Raw genomic sequence first — 16,087 nt, forward strand, 5'->3', positions numbered from 1 at the left:
AGTCAAAAGCCAGATTGGTGGATACTTGGGCGACCTTGGGCGTGGCCGGCACAGTTGGCGCGGGCGTGGGCTTGTTTATCGGCTCGGGGAAGTTGGGGTGGACGATGCCCAGCTCGATGCATGTGACATGAGATATCAAAAAGTCCTGCAGAGGGGATTTTGATACAATTGCAGACGTTTTGTAGGTTCGGTCGCCGTAGTACAACTTGAGATTGACCATGCCATCGCATGAGATGGTAGTCAAGTTGCAGGCGGAAAGGTTGATGTTGGCGCCCGCGACCTTGAAGCCGGCGTTCCGGACTACGTCGTAGGCAATGCAATTGACCTCGGCTCCGGTTATCGGGGGTAACTGTCATTTGGATAGACTTGTTGTACACAGTCAGTACGGCCTTGGAGTGGGCTTCGCCCGAATGCCCGTAGCACGCGCAGACCGGACGCGAACAGCGTGAAGCATGACCGACGTGGGGAGGGTGTCGTCGAACTCAGATGAGTCCGACTCGGAGGACTCAGGGCACTTGATTTGGCGCGCCACGGACGTGGTTTTTGGCTTGGCGCCTTTCTTGGCCTCAGGACAAAGTACCACGCGGCCGGGGCCCCACTGGTAGTGGCCGATTTTGCGACAGAAACGTGCAGGGCCTTTGCTGCGCGGCACTGGGAAGGCTGATGGTGGCGCCGCATGCCGAGCACACGAGGGGCCGACAGCAGCCGTGGTGATGGGTTTTCTGGCCCTGTTGTGGTTTTGACCTCGCGAATGACCGCCGTTGTCAGACTTGGCCCCCCTGTTCACCTTTTTCCACATGGCTAGCGTTGCACGGATATCTTGTAGCGTTGGTTCTTTTAACTTGAGGAATTCGCGCTTTAATTCCATGTCAATGGTGCCGGCAATGGCGGTCTGGATGCGGAGCTGCGTGGGGTGAGCTTTTCGAGCTCGGCCATGTCAGCGAGCTTGTTCAGGGTGGTCCAGAAGGCATCCCAGTCCTGTGAAGGCTGTTGTTGGCACTCAAAGAAATCTGAATGGCGAATGAACAGGGGATGATCTTCATCAAAACGCTGCGCCAACAGATCATAGAACGACGGCGCTGTGGGCGTGGGGTCAAAGATGGGCGTGTCCGCCGGGGCGGCAAAGCCCAAGTAGCCGGCCAACGTCTCGTCGACGCTGTTGATGAGCACTTGTCGCTGAGTCTCAAGGGGAACAGTTCGTACTTGGAAGTGTTGAAGAAGATTCGGAAACCCTCCCGCCAGACCCCAGACTGGGCTGGGGTTGCTTTGGCTGCCAGTTTGCTGGGCTTGAGGTTAGGAACCTTGAGGCTGTGGCGGCGCCGAGCGGGTCCGACGTGCCGGTCGGGGCGCCGAGCACTGTTTGAGCAGTGGCGTGGCGGCAACAGCGAAGGTTGCGAGCTTCTTGTGCTTTGTGGGCGACATGGCCGCTTCCGACTCAGTGATGGCGGTAAGCACTAGGGTCTGTTTGGAAGACGCGTCTGCGACCGTGGGCGTCGCGTTCGCTCTCGATAAGATCAGTGTCGAGGTCCGCGGCGACGCAATGTCGGCCATCTCGTCGTATTTTTCATTGACGACTTCGAGCGTCTGAGGCGCGAATCTTGTCGCAGGCGGTGTCGAGGTCGCGGAGGAGGGCGGCGTCGGCGGTGGCGCTGCGTGGGCGCTGCTTTGCGGCCGTGGCGGCGCCCATGGCCTTGTTGGCGCCTTAGTGACGCGGCCTTTGAGGCGGTGATTGATCGGCGAATGTCGTCGATGCGGGCGGCGGCAGTGGCGGCGGCGGCCCCCTCCATGGTTGCGTTGGTTCTGGGATTACGACTGCGCCATTATCGAAGGGCGTGGCGGGAACCAAACTGGAACACGCCTACTCGATGAGGTAGAAAAATCTCTCAGTAGTGTTACTTCTCCGCCTCTCTTAAGTCAGTGCAAATAGTGTTTGTTTCTGCGGCGCTGATCCGCGTTAAGAAAGTCCGCCAAAAACATAACAAACGTAATCCAAAGCGAACGTGCGCAATACAAGCATAGCGCGCTCAGGAGCTTTTGAATCGAATCCCAATCGCCAAATCACGTGGCTCGAGATAGTAATTCCTAGCCCTGTTTGAGGAAAAGACCTGGGGTTCTGCTGAACGAAGCAGCGGACAAGGCAGCCAATTGGGATCACGCTGTACAACTCCGGCAAGTCTTGCTCGTTAATTATGCATCATGAGAAATAGTTTCGCATTCCTAGTGTGCCTACTCTGCTACTCAAGGCAAATCTCTCGGAGCAACAAAAGCTCCCATCCCTCTCCCGCTTCTCTCCCACCTATGCAAGTATCAGTTTCCGCGTGTTGTTGGCTTTCGAGCCCACGGTATGAACATCTATTCCGGGACTTACTTTGTGTTGATAATTCTACTACTGAGCGTCCTTGCGGTACCCCTGTGGCCAGATAGACATATCAGCTGATTTCAGCGAGTGGGTTGAATACTAGATGGAGCTCATGGTCACGCCTCTCAGTATTAAAGGTTCTCTAGAGAGTGCTCGAACAGTGAGATGAAGAACCACTCGCCGGGACGATTTGGCCATGGGATACAAGGCACTCTTCGGTGTTGGTCGATTGCGTGGGTCAGAGAACTTTGCTGTAGAGCAGACAGCACATCCTTCCAGGTTGTTGCTGTCTCAGTTTGAGCGAAGAAAAACATTACGACCTACAAACATAAACCCATACATTAGCGTAATTGATACATGATCTGCGAACCTTGTTTGTTTTAGAAAAATTCCAAGAGACGTTGTTAAGAGACACGGTATCTCCAGGTTGATCATTGGCCCTTCCAACAATGAATGTATCCATTCAATGTGCACACTGATGGAGCTCAGGAAGGACAAATACTTCTCAAGTCGGTAAGTCCTCATTCGGATGAGGAGGGTACCAGGAAGCACTGCTTGAGTCTATAGAGCGAATATGAGATGCGTAGTTCTACACATATGCGCAGACATATCGCTCGACTTGAGGATCCGGGATCCGGACCATTCTTTGCACAGAGGAAACCTGAGATTTAAAAGTTTATAACCGCCCTTAGAGAGATCAGGAAATGAATGAATTAAAGTAGAACCGCTAGAAGCATTGATGAGGAGATTATCAGCAGAGGGCGATGAGAGGTCGACCTCTTCAATGAGATTGTCGGGTCACGCGCCCAAAAACGAGATCGTGCCTCACGGGAGCCGGATAACCACAAAGTTTGATCTAGTCTTCTCAAATCTCTGGACATTACTGATCATACAACAAAGGATCCTCAGACGAATCTCTCTTAGGAACTCGGGAAAATCTCTACTATCCACACGTGTACAAGAGTGCTCTTAGAGTTCGACACACACGGTAGTTGTGAGTATTATAAAATCCAAGAATCCATGGATATCTCTCGAGGGGTATAGATTTTCGATCATACTAACTCATCCTGAGATATTGTTTATCTGTTGGATTCTCTTTTTTACCTTTCAGGATGACTGTCTATACACGCCCCGCTTCTTCATGCAGATTCCAGGAGGTTACATTGCTTTTTCATGTCCCGATTTTGAAGTATTGGAGACACTATAGAATGCAAAGACCATCATTGTATCTTTTCTTTGAATCTCGCTAAGAACTGATATCAGCCGGAATTAAGAAATTGACGTGATTAAAAATGACGCATGCACATGTAATAGCCAATTCTCTCCATTCTTGTGGGAACGGATATTATGGTTCCGTTCTTTAGTATCTGTGGACGCCTGAAACTCTCAGTGACGACCAAAGAGGAGGGTCCGGCGGTCACAGTAATAATCTGGGGCAGCTGCCATCCACTCGAATAGCCATGCCATTCACGGTTCTTTTCTAAATCGGCACCTTTTTGGCTTGAGTGCTCTCATGGATTCCGACAATGCCAATTTTCTATTCATTCTCTAGTCACTTACTCCGAAGGACTACTGGCCTCCGTACCTCTAAATTCAGTCTCTCTGGTACTATGATTCCCTAGTTCAGTCGAGGAGCATACTGTTTGGATACCGTACTCTATTCAGTGCCCTACTCGGCAAGGCAATAGGAAAGTCTGATGACGTTCTTGACAACTCTGAGAATTCGAGATCAGGACGTCTAACTATGCTTTTAGTCAAGCAAGCGTGGGCGTCACACAATATTATCAATCTAAAGGCAACACATGTGATTTGGCTCTCCAAATATTCGAGGCTTCTTTATTGAATGGTACTAATAGTGCTTGCGAATTAACGCAATCTATCTTTGGCAAATCGCGGCATCCAAATCTGCAATAATAACTCTTGAGATGCTACACTCGTAGGAGTTCTAGATAGATGGTCCGGGAAAAGGGTTCAGAAGACCTCGCCGTGTTCAAATAGGCTAACTTTGCACGTAGTTTGCGTGAATTGACTCAAGGGGATGTTTGAGCCACTTGCTCTAATATCCCGGCTGCCGTTATAGTACACCGATATATACATTCTGAGGATTGTTCCGCTGGTCTCGAACCAATTGCATTCATAGACAGGCCCTTAATACTTACCCACTTCAACTCCTGGAATATTCGAATGCTCCTGGGACCTCCGCCCGCATCCACTGACTCCCGCAATTAAGGTGGCGTCAAAAATGAAATTTGAAGTAGCTAAGAATTTCGTACAAACTAAGGCGGAGCAAAAAAGGATTAACCCTTGTGGACTTGGTTGTACTTTGTTGGCCGATGGCAAGCAGCCATCGTACAATGGTTGGGGTTAAACACATGAGGGGTATTAGCATATAAAGTCTCATCAAAACTCTGTTAGAGCGCAAGTCTGCATATCCCTTGTAGGTATGGATTGCTCTTCGCCGCTCCACCATAGCGGTAGAAGAGTGTTACTTCTGATTCAAAAGTGAGGTCTTTTGTGTATGTGGCGGTGTCGAGTGTGTCAATAATCCGACAGGGTGTGTCGGGATCAGTGCGAGTTTAACTGCATGGGTGCGGTGAGTAGATAACCGCAAAGAATGCGCACTCCATGCGCGTCGCTCACCTACGCTAATAGTCTCGCAGCCACAACTCAATGCTCTATCCCTGCATTACAGCCAACATATGTTCTTGTGCCTACTTAACAATGCCCTCAGTGCTCGGGTATATACTGCTTATTCCAGTGATGAGCTTGAGCTATGACAAAAAAGGTGGAGCATTTGTTGTCTCCGAGAACAAGACCAATCATTTGAATAACACAGCGATAGCTCTATAAGTATGGTGACCGTGTTGGCACGTCCCGCAGCTTCGGTTGGAGGCGTCCGCAGTTCACAACTGAGGAGGACGGCTCTCTGCAAGTCTCTTTCGTTTACGGACGAACCCTCTCTGTATACTCTCCTGGATAGAATAGACAGTTTTGAAGTTTAATAGGAATTTCAATTATCTCATGTCTGAACGAACAACTTGCGGAAGAGGAAATCGTATCATTTGTTCCCTCGACGACGAAAACAGGATATAGTTAGAACACCAGTCCCGGGACCAAGCCACCTACTATTTCAGAGCATGTTTAATGTCATACATAGTATTACATCTAAATATAACGGCCTTGAGATCTCGGAGAGGAATTGTGGGAACAGTAGACTCAAAGCTGTCTAGGCTAAAGACGCCCAGAGACAGAATGCTAGCCAGAACGACATCGTGATGTGTGCAAAAGGAACATAGCAATTGACCCGAAAGATACTCTCTGATATATTTTCTAAGTTTATGAGAATTTGCGATAAAAAAATTGCCTCTGTGCCTCCTACATTTGGCTCTGAGTTATCCTTTTCAAGCACTGAGGACGCTCATAGAGTTCAGCCGTTATAATGGTCAGAAGTGCAGACACACCAAGCTGATATTGCGCGATTTCACTCATAAGTACTTAGGGCCTTTTTCAAAATGTATGCATATTCTAGAGTCTCACTTACTCTCAAGGATTCATGCTCTATTACGCGCTAAGATTTACAGCGATGGTTGTGAGAGTGTGTGACATCAAGATCATTGAGAGCACGGAAGAGCTGTGAAACGTGGGGATTGGGAGTACTTTTGAACTAATCCTACAATAATATATTAAGGGTCGTGCTCTGGAAAAGGAAATCGTTTGTAGAAGAGGAGGTAGTGCATAGTACGGGTGTATAATTGAGGAAAACTCGCGATTTTGACGCTCTAAGCGAGGAACCTAACGAGAGCGCTGTCTCGCTCATCCTGACCGACCACCTAGTAGGATTGCGACCTGCAGATGTGCCCTTGATGAGCTGAAAGAGTGTGACCGAATCGAGTGAAGATCGGTGTTGCAAAGGGCTCCCTATGACCTCCGGCATTTCCCGTTTGGTTCAGTGGGAACCCTCACATCCGTCTGACCCACGGCTTGTAGATCACTAGTATTTCAACTGAATATGCCAATTTCGGTGATCGGAGAAATCTAGGTTTTAAAAGTTGAACAAAACCACAGATCCTTATACAATAAACATTGACTCATTGCTGACCACATAACCACAATTCAACTGCCTAAGGACTAATTAAGGCCCCTATGCAGGTTGAAAAAGAACCGCGTATATTGGCACACATAGGAGACATGGTGTTATAGAGTTAGTCTCTGTTTTGAAAGGCGGGGTTAAACTTGATTTAAAAACTTCAGATCGGCAAGAGGTGCTCGACCTGTAGGTAAGTCGACTCTGATCATTGGTTTATCATAGATACATCTGCCAGCCACACTTTCCCTGAACGGTTCCTCAGATTTGATAGTCTCTCGCCTGCGCGCCACATTTCTGATTTATGACGAAGTCGAATCTCGATCGATTATCTTAAGTGTGTGAAACTTTTTAGTAGACACCTTATAACTCCCTGCGTGCAGAGTCTTCTCCTTCAAATCTCAAGGGATACCAAAACTCAGTATTATATCAACATTCATGTTTACGTTGACTGTCCTCTCTACTCTCACCATGCCACAAAAGTCCCGTTTTTCTGCAACGATTTAACTTCACTTTCAAATATCAGAAGGATTTAGGCACCGCGCATAACTCAGATCTGATTCTTTTCAATGGCTTGTGAATTCTATATAGAAGACATGAAGAATGATTTTTCTTCGAGTGCTCATTTTCTAAAATTATCTTCTAGACAGAGAATAGTCCTGCTTACCGATTCCTTTATCCGTCTGTGACTCTCTGGACAAGCACTATCTCAACTCCTTAAACAACAGAGAGTCTCACGACTCCCGCTTTTGAGTGAAACCTTTTAACTTCCAGTTTGTTTTTGTGTATATTCTATGTTTCCAGAAAAAGTAAAATATCCAGACCTTACCATTATCTTCGTTTCACTTCCTACGAGGGCACAGCGTTTTCGGTATAACTTACTTCCGGCCCACACAAATAGGATCCAACGGTGGGAAGTCGATAAATGGCAATATCTTTCGTATCATTGGCAGTTGTGGCCAAAAGGAGTACCCGCTGCGCAACATTGGGGGAGATTAGAACTCTCACGGAAGTGGCCCTAATCAAATCCTCAAGCAGAAGCAATGGGGAGCGTTCTAGAAACCGAGAATAAGTGTATCCTCCATCTACGTTCTGAAAGAATTGCGACTTTGTCATTCGCAAGAAGTTGACAGTGGCGTGTGATATTGTTCGCGAGAGTCATCTTTCGCTCGCGAGCACCCACTCGACGTGTCTCTCGAGCGGTAGAACAGTTATTCTCCTCAGCGTAACCTCTCAGTCAATGGACTGGCATAACCCTCTCACGTATCATTCTCTATGCCTCACTGACCGACGTACTCTCACATCGCTAGATTCATCAAGTCCTGCCGTGATCGCGATAAGTGATATAAAAATATTCTTTTGTATGGATAAATAAAAAACCAAAACCCACACGATACACAACACATACGATTTTGATTGAAGTGATGTTGAAGGGGACATTGCGATTATCTTTGATGTTACTGACTATTTATTGGGAGCGTTTAAGTCAGCGAAGGGGGAATACCATGATCGTCGAATTCACACTTCCTATGTCACCGTACACTTATTGCCAAAGGCGCCGAAATGGAGAACCGAGATGCGAAATCTCAAAATTGGAGACAAGGTTTAATTGTGGATCCCTTGCTCCCCGTGGGGAATGGCTTGTAGGCCAAGTGATGGAAATACACCCAGGAAGCGATGGAATGGTCCGAGCAGTATCAATGGACACGCCAACTGGAAGAAAAACGAGACCAATAACGAAGTTGTGCCTTCTTGAAAAGGCTAACGATGTGATATCCCGCGATGATGGTTCAAAAGAGCAAGGGGAGGAGAATGAAGAGACGAAAACTGATGACCCTGTTTTGTGTTGTGTAAGTTGTCGCGTGGCTACTTAAGGTAAGACAAATTTGTGCTTTAGCTTTCTCTTCGTCCTATCACTATAGTTTAGTCTTATATCTTTTATTTTATGTTCTTGTCGTATTTCACTGTTTTCATCTGCCATATTTTATCCCAGTTCTAATTTATTTTATGTATTTTTGATTTAAGGAGATTTCATTACTTGATTATTTGGTCGCTTCATTCCTGTACTTGTAGATGTAGTTGATTTTTCTTGGTGTATTCTATCAGTTTAGTTTAGCATTTTCAAAAACAAAATTAGGTTCTAGATGTTGTGTTGGAAATTGAGCTAGCCAGGAGGGCAAGTTGATGTGACAGAGAGAGTTGGAAACTGTTGTTTTATTCAACAAACGCATGTTTTTATAATTGACTAGAGTGATGACTAGATACGAATATGAGCAAACAGTGGGCGCACAATATATTCAACAGTTGGTGAGGCTAGCTAGTCGGTCAGCCAAGAGTAGGTCATCGTCATTCTCTTCTTCCTCTCGTTGCTAGTCCCAACCTAGCGCTACCACCTATTTTCTGCTCTTTGGCTGTCCCTAGGAGCACTTTCCTCCTTAGTTTCCGCCCAGCACCTGTTGCTGTTTACCTGCTGTACAGCTGGTTTTTATTTGCACGCGATGGTTCTCTCCCCCATTTTCCCTCTTGGCATTGTCTTCCTCTCCTTTCCTTTTTTCATCTTTTACCTTCCTTTTGATCATTTCTAACGGTTTTTCTCATTTCATTTGCAATGTTCCATAGACGACAGAGATGCAAAAAGGCAGGAAAAAGGTGTAAATTGGCTCACCCAGATGATGTCCCGGACTAAGAGAGTTTAGCCTTCTCTAGTTCCATGAGAAGGGATTTCCAAAACAGGGATGTAGCTATTTTCACCCATTTATGTGCATGAGATCATTGAGCCACAAGGTATGCCTCAATTTCAAATGCACAAGGGCCCCAATCAGGGGCACTAGGAGGAAGAGACAGCAGTTGTCTCAACCTCATTGTCAAGTCTCTCAACAGGCTTACCCCACCCCTTTCCCTTCCCTTTCCCTCTTTCCCTCCCATTGTTCCCCTCCCTCTCCTCCAGCCTCATCATCAATTCCTTTAACATCTCTTCTGCCCAAACTTTGTAGCCCTAATCCCCCTCTGGTCGTCATGAGCCCAACGAATCTTTTAGATCGTATGCTCAGGGGGCGGCCAAAGTTCCCTCTCCTCAAAAGTTCTCTAATCCTCCGCCTAAATATAAGTTTTGTTCAAAAACATGATTTTTTAGGTTAGAAGGTCTGGTCAAAGATTTGATAGCTCTGGTCCATTGAAGGACAATCAGCCTGTAAAAGGGCTTTACATCAATGTGTATTGTCTTATTTCCAAAAAAGACAGCACAAAGATCAAGTTCTTGAGGAACTAGCTATGGATAGGCAGGTCTCGTTCATTTTCATGACAGAAACTTGGCTTCGACCAGGGGTCTCAGATGAAGAGCTAGCCATTGTTGGTTTCAATTTTGTTCGATGTTATAGAGTACGCCCTGACAATCCCATTTTTCCGCATGGGGGCGTATGTCTATATGTTAGAAATGACCTGCACATTAGTCATGTAAAAATGTCTAATGGAGAAGTTTGTCATCTTCAAGGTCTTGATCTGTCCATTGTGACAATACATAGGCCCCCTCCTCTTGTTCAGTAAGCTGGTTCTTGTCAGCTCTCAAATTCATAAGAAATGAGTTGGACCAGCCAGTTTTTTTTTTTGTGCGGACTTCCTTACCGCTACCGGGATTGGAATCCCAGCAGTTCAAGACGAGAAGATTATTTATTTTACTTGACTTTTATTTATATATATTATTTGATCGACCAACGAACTAGATTTGGCTGATCTGGCTAATCCTTGAATATAAGGTTGATCCGGAATTTTAGTCAAAAACTTGTCCACGTCTGACTTAAATCCTGCTATTGGATCAACGCCTACGAGTACATAAACCCTACGAGGCCCAATCTGGAGAGTGTATTTTCGGACTGGTTAAAGTCAAAGCCCCTTTTTGGAACCCTGACTCGATTCCGAGTTTTCACGCCTGTTTGGGCCGTTGGCAGTCACATCGAAGGTAGGGCAGTAAGAACCATTTTCAGCTGACGATAATCCACAATATACCACTTCCGTATCCGACTGGCGATAAGTCGCATGCGTCCAACCTCACTCCCGTAGTACGAGTAAGTTAGTTATTAGATCTACCTATAGTCAATATCGCTACATATCTCAACCATGCAGAAACATGGTCCTTCGAGCCGGATTCTGATATCTGTCGGCTAGAATTGCTGCCAATTTGAGAGGTGTTAGAGATTTCGAGAGATTCTGAGCCCAAGCCCAATTTATTCGGAGGAGGGGGAGAGCGTCCCCAGAAAGCTTCCAATCTGAAGCTTTCTCCTGTCACAGGTCCCTACAATCGCAATCTTGGCTTGCTTCCATGAGCACGAGAAATCGACTCAACTGGACGTTGGCTGATCTCCAAGCCAAAGATCAGGCGGACGTAAGCGCTCAGATCGAGCATCTCAAGGCCAAGCATTTTATTGCTGATCTCGTTGCTTCCCGGTTGCCCGCCTTTGAGAATTCGTATCGCCAGGCCGAGGACACTTGGTATAAGCCGGGCATTGATCCCCTCACTGAGGAGTTTGCCCTGACAACGGGAAAAATGGAGGATTTAATTGCCATGTTCGAGTATGAAGCCTCTATTCGTCCCTGTCTTCAAGAACAGGAGCTTGGCACCCGCAGTGCCCAGCCAATTGCGGTCTCCCGCGATAGTAAGACAATCATGCAATTTGGCGCTTCCAAGTTCATCACCTTGTTTGAAGGCAACATGAACGACCCCAACGTCTTGCTGAAATTTTCGAACTGGAAGAGTTCTTGGACAAACCTTGCTAAGGAGATGGAGACCCTCCATGGGTTCAACATGGCCACCCTTTTCCAGAAGATCAAGGATTGCTTAAAAAGGACTGCACTGACCTTGATGGACAAGTATTTGTGCAAGTCTACCAACTCGTATGAAGCGGCCATGGCGTCTCTGCTTGAAAAGTATGAAGATCCCATCTCCCTGGCTGGTTCGTATATCAGTTCGGGAACCGCCCAACGAGACTCTCCTGCTAAACACGCCAACGCCATTCGCCAAGCATTTAATGCCTTAACCAACATGCGTGATATTTTCGATCGTGAGGGAGTTGATCTTTATGATTTCGCGTTGATGCGTACGTTTATCACGTCAAAGAGCCCCGGCCCTCAGGCCCAATGGAACGCTTACAAAATGCAAAAGAAATTAGGGTACAATTTGGATTTTGAAAAGGCGAGCAAGTCCGGAGATTCAATCCCAGGATGGAAAGCAGGCATGGTGGAATGCCGCGAACAATTTGATGCTTGGCTGAGTCTGCAGAGCGTCCAGTACCGTCAGCCATCCACGAATTCGGGTTTGACCGACCACATTGTGTCGACCGGCTCCAATTTCGCCCTTTCAAGGTCGGACGGCCACCCAAAACAACGAGAAACAGCATCATCCTGTTTCCTCTGTCCGGGCACGTCTTCCCACTCGTAAAGTAGATGCCGGAAGGGATTGGCCATGGGTTTCCAATGCTGGAAAATGGCCTGCATTAGAGAATCTCGTTTCAAATGTGCCTCCTCATTCACTCCTGGGCACAAATGTGAGATCGAATGCCCAATATTCCAAAATCAGCACCATCCCATCACATGTCCGGATCATAAAGGTCGGAAAAATCCCCAGGAAAATCGAGGGCCTCCCCCAAGAAGAGTGGCATTCCGATCACGAGCACCGGACAAGCGTGGCACTAATAAAGTCCAAGAACCATCCGAAGAGCCCATGGCCAAGCTGGCGAGGCAAATCATCAAGACACGTGATTCGAACGTTTCCGGGTCATAGTCATTAACAGCCAGTTCAATGATGTTGGGAGGTTGATTTACAAAGTTCTTGGATATTTCGGGAACATTACTATGTTATCTGTTACACCTACAAATAATGCAAACCGTGGTGATTCGCGTATTGATGGACTCTGGCGCAAACGAGAGTTTGATTCGTCTAGGGTAACCAAAATAGCGCAGTTACGAGTTAATCCAACGACGTTGGTTATGAATGTTGCAGGTAACGGTACGCTTCAGACAAACCAAACGATTGTCACATTCGGGTTGATGAGTAAAGATAAGACTTTCATTTCCCCTCCAATGATGGCTACGACTATTGAGTCTATCGGTGAGTCTTTTCCGCCCATTCCAATGGATACGAGTACGCTAGGCCATCAGGTGAATTGAAAATGGCTGACCTTCCTGACCAGCGCTTGTCGTATTTTCCAAAGGTGTTTGGCGGAGTAAAGACATATTGGATTGGCAGGAATAACGATTTTTAATTTTTGCAAATCCTGGGATATGGGGCAGTTATTCATTTTGACAAACGTTTCACAGAGTCTTGACTAGATATTGTTAATTTCGTATGGATATTGAAGTCATTCCATGTTTTAGCAAATTTGAAAAGCGGCAGGTTTTTAATCCATTTCAATTAGTAAGAGGCAAGGTAAAATAGATATCGCCTCACCTGCTGGTTTTAAAATTATAGCTACGTGATTTAGAACTCATTTAACTTATGTTGAGGTACATGTTATCAAGTTGGTTAATTTTAGCAAGATCTTCCAGCTTTTAAATTGAAAGACTTTTAAATATTCTACTCGTGTGTGCTTTTCGCTTTGCCCCTGCTATCCAGTTAGCAGATGAATGTGAGAAAAATTCCAGGCCGTATTCCATCTTACTTCTGATAAGAGCATCGCAGATTGATTTGCGCAGTATCATCGGTAAGGACTTCTTTGCCAGAAAGAAGGTGAAGAGTGTTTTCCTTACCGATTTTCCTGCTTGCATTATATGGTGCTTCCAATTTGATTTATCGTTTACATATAAGCTTAAAGTTTTTATAGCCCCCACTTGCTCTTTCTGGGAGTTGCTTTCCATAATGTCGAGATCATATAATACATTGCTAGGGGAAACTGAAGTCACTTTCGTTTTGTTAAAGTTTAAAGCTAGTCAATTAGTTTGAAACCACTCAGTTAGGTCTTCAAGCCACTGACTAGTTTCGTGTTTTAAGGAAGGGAGGTTATTGCTATAATGTTGAAGTGTCGAATCGTCGTTAAACATTGTTATATCAGATTGAGTTGCCCATGGGAGGTCGTTTACATAAATTAAAAATAGTAATGGGCCCAGGACGCTGCCTTGGGCCCCTCCATGGGTCATATTGAAAGTTTCATATACTTTTCCATCTATTATTACTTTTTGTGTTCGATCATCGAGATAATTATTAACCATTTTACAACATTAGCGCTATATCCATATTTTTTTATTGTTGCGAGTACTATTTTGTGGTTAAAGAGTCAAATGCTGTTTTAAGATCGATGAACACGCCGACAGAATACCTAAAATTAGATTTGATTGAGACATATTTTAAAAAGTTATGAATCGCATCTGAGGTAGAATGCTTCGGCCTGAATCCAAACTGAGCGTTGGTCAAGACTGGTTGATTCATTAAAAAGGGGAAATAATTGGTACTACACTACTCTTTATAGAACTTTGGATAATGACGAGAGAATGCTAATGGGACGATAATTCGACATACAGTTAGGATCAACTCCTTTAAAAAGTGGTACCACTTTTGCCGACTTCCAGTTTTTAGGGATGAAACCAGAGATTAATGACAATATGGTTAAATGAGCGAGAGGGCCAGATATTTCATTTTTAATGGCCTTTAAAAAACATGGCAGGAGATTTCATCAAAACCGTTTCTTAGTTTATTCGGCATTGTCAATAATGTTCAAAATGTCAGTTCGAGTAACAAATTTGAAACGATATTGTCTTTGGTTTGGAACGACGGGTTTGTAAGATGTTGATTTAGGAAGATTAGGCGTGTGACGCAAGAGCTTGACCAATGATCAAACGCAAACTCACGCCAAGCTGACCGCCAATTTTCCACTCATCGTCAGACAATCAACACGTTCACCTGTCTCGTATATCAAAGAGGCGTGAAGACAACGAGAGTGCATAGTGCCATTGTCCCTTCGTCTGTTCAAAGACCCTTCATCGGCAAACCGTACATTAATCTGTCATTCCGACATGGACTCGCAAGAAATTCCCCAGACTTACTCCGCCGCCGAGATCCAGAACAATATGCCCGGATTGAACATTCCTTTAGCCGATGAAAACGTGGTTCCAATCGAATACTTCAAGGCACATCAGATGGATCAAATAGAATGCATGGAGCCTCAGATGATCGTGTTACTAATCATGGAAATGCTCTGGCAATTGGAACACGTCAAACCCGACTTGCCCGCCGAGATTGTAGCCCTGAGCCATTGAAATTTCCTCGAGGATGAGGTCTCCTTGTATGGCTCGTGGGGTCTGCTTGACATATACAAAAAGTTGATCTCCTAATTGGGCCATCTTCACCGAACCAAGTGGCTCAAGGCATCAGTTAAAAAGCGTCTTTTTTCTAGGCCCGCTTATGGGGACGTTGAGGCAAGCTCTGGCAGGTTCGTTTATTTGCTGGTACCAGTGTCAGCGATGCAAGTTTGGAGCTTCAAACATGTTTTTGAGAAGCTGATCCTTCTTTCACATTACTATATGAGGAACGGTCAGCTTCGTTGAAACGAGTTCGAAACGCCAATTTTGCGTCACTGGCATTGGCAGGCAAGTTTGTTTGCTGGTACCAGTGCTTGCCTAAATATCCGAATATGGAACCCCTTCCCAAAGGACAGTAATTGAACCAAAACAATGCACTTGTAATTGTGATGCAGTACGATAACAAATCATGTAAACCACTGAGAGCTATTGATAGTATTGAATTTTCAAGGGTATTGTCGCATTATTAGTCAAATAAACTGTTCGAAATGAAATCAGATTTTTTTTTTTGTTTTTTTTTTCTTCAGCGCTGCTTGTTCTCGGTTATTGTAGCGCCAATTTGCAAGTGTGATGACCAGGGCTTTAAATAAAATAAAATAAGTCGATGTAATTTATTTCGACTTTGCCAAGGCCTTTGACAAGGTAGATCATGGCCTTTTAATTAACAGGCTCCATGAGATTGGGATCCAAGGCAAGGTTCTCAATTGGCTAAATTGTGGTAGGAAACAATTAGTTAAGGTTGAGGGATCCCTTAGTGACATCCATGATGTTAAGTCGGGTGTCCCTCAGGGCTCCATTTTGGGTCATCTCCTTTTCATTATCTTCATTGCTCCGCTTCAGAAGCTTGTTAGTAGTAATGTCAGTATCTCTTCTTATGCTGATGATACAAAGTTGGTATTTGTTAGGAATGGTCAAAACTCCAGTTGTTTGTCAGAGGTCCTAGTCCAAATCTACTCCTGGGTTGCTGCGAGTAACATGGCCTTGAATGGAATGAAATTCCGCTCAATGACCTTTGGGTCGACGCCATTAGACACTCCACTATTAGATGATGAAGGTAAGGACATTGATCAGGTCTCATCCATGAAAGATTTAGATGTAGCCCTTCAAGATAATGGAAAGTTCTATGAGCATATCCAATTGGTTAGTAAGGATTTTCAAACATGTGGTTGGATATATCGCACGTTTAAGCCCAGAGATAGTATCACGATGCTAACTCTGTACAAGGCGGTTGTTCAGCCGCATCTTGAATATGCCTCTCCCATTTCGGCTCCAATTAGTTCAGCAGGTTTGCAAAAGCTTGAGCAGGTCCAAAGATGTTTTTCTAGGAACATTGAGGATATGAGAGAGCTCTCGTATTGGGA

The sequence above is a fragment of the Tigriopus californicus genome, chromosome 7 (genome assembly GCF_007210705.1).
Source record: "Tigriopus californicus strain San Diego chromosome 7, Tcal_SD_v2.1, whole genome shotgun sequence".
NCBI classification, from domain to species: domain Eukaryota; kingdom Metazoa; phylum Arthropoda; class Copepoda; order Harpacticoida; family Harpacticidae; genus Tigriopus; species Tigriopus californicus.